This window comes from Grammomys surdaster, unplaced genomic scaffold (assembly GCF_004785775.1).
Source record: "Grammomys surdaster isolate TR1022 unplaced genomic scaffold, NIH_TR_1.0 125368, whole genome shotgun sequence".
Taxonomy (NCBI): domain Eukaryota; kingdom Metazoa; phylum Chordata; class Mammalia; order Rodentia; family Muridae; genus Grammomys; species Grammomys surdaster.
This window is the reverse complement of record NW_021620240.1, coordinates 446,252-447,983: the sequence shown is the minus strand read 5'-3', so window position 1 is coordinate 447,983 and position 1,732 is coordinate 446,252.

Sequence of the window (1,732 nt, the reverse complement as noted above, 5' to 3'; positions counted from 1 at the left end):
AAAAAAAAAAAAAAAAAAAAAAAAAAAAAAAAAAGAATCACCAGGCATCCAAGCTAAACTTGGATTTGGATTAACCCCTTCAGGCCTGGGGAGAGCCTGTTTGTTTGTTTCTTGTCCTTATACAGCCTTAGGAGAACCCATATTTGTACCAATGTAAAGTCTCCTTTCCAGCGCATCTGCATCAGATATTCTCCATAAGGAAGTAGAACTTTCCTTACAACCTATTCATAAACTGTACAAAACCACCCCTTTACAAAGTTTAAGGCTCTACTTTAATACGCACAAAGATTCTCAGAAAACCTAAGTCAAACTTAGCAACAGGAATTCAAGACATTAGTGAATATAGCTGAAAAGCTTAACTTTTATTCTTCTAATTTTAACCAGGAAGTCAACACTTGGTACTATTTTTTTCATGATTTATTTTTTTTAAAGTGCAAAACTACACAATAATATCCCATTACTCCAAGTTTTATTTATTCTTCAAGTCTGAAGAAAATGAGTTAATTCTTGAAGTTCCACATTTAATTTAAAATGTAACATTTATTCTGAAGTCTACACCTGTGAGAATTAAGAATCTCACTGGTCTAAAACCTGACTAGGTTCCCAATTCAGAATTCCTGCTGTACATATGTTAGCTTACACTAAAACACAAAATTAAACTGGGTGTATATGTTTCATAAAACATTTTCAGGACATTAAAATTTCACCAAATTTTAACTTTCATCAAATTAAACTTTTAAAATGCTTATTAACTATAAATTAGTTGCAAATAACCTTTTCTTTCGGGTTTCCCAGCATTTCAAAACAGCTAGTAAGTCAATACAACCTTTAAAATGTCAATGTATGCTCTCTCTGTATATTGCACTTTTTTGATAGGCTGGGCCGGTATCTTCTGTGATGATACAAAAGTATTGAATACAATACATTTTAAAATCAGTAAGTTCTTGATTAATCTCCCTTAAATTGTAATTATCATTTTAAAACCTAGGATTTTTAAGATTTAATTTCTTAAATCCACTTTTAAAATTTAACTGAGTTGGGGGGAGTTTTATTGAGTTTTTATGTCCTTTTTTTGGTCCCTCAAAATTTTTCTTTGCTCAAAGAAAACTGTGAACAAATGACATTTCATGTTTCCTGCTTAATTAAAAAAAAGCTATTATTAATTAAAAATAAAAAACCTTCAGTTCCCTAATCAAAAAACAGTATTCATATGTGTCTACATACATATGTGTATGTGAGAGAGAAGTTAACTCTGAAATGTCTGTGTATGGCTATTGGTTCCTTTAGAGGCTTACTAAATTTTATAATTAATATTTAATAAATTACAAACTAGAATCAAGTTAGGAAAAAACCCCTTATTTTGTGAAAATTAAGTCAATTCCCAATATGCTTGACAGAAACAAGCTATTCGTTTGGATCTGCTTTCCAATGAAGACATTACTCAAATTGTTCAATGCTTTACTTCCAAGTGGTCCACTACGGAATTCTTCAGGGTGTTTTAAGATTGGCTGTAGCGGGCTGGTGAGATGGCTCAGCGGTTAAGAGCACTGACTGCTCTTCTAGAGGTCATGAGTTCAAATCCCAGCAACCACATGGTGGCTCACAACCATCTACAATGAGATCGATGCCCTCATATGGGTGTCTGAAGACAGCTACAGTGTACTTACATATAATAAATAAATAAATCTTAAAAAAAATACTCCTCTCCAAGTTGTTGTTAGTTGTTGGTAGT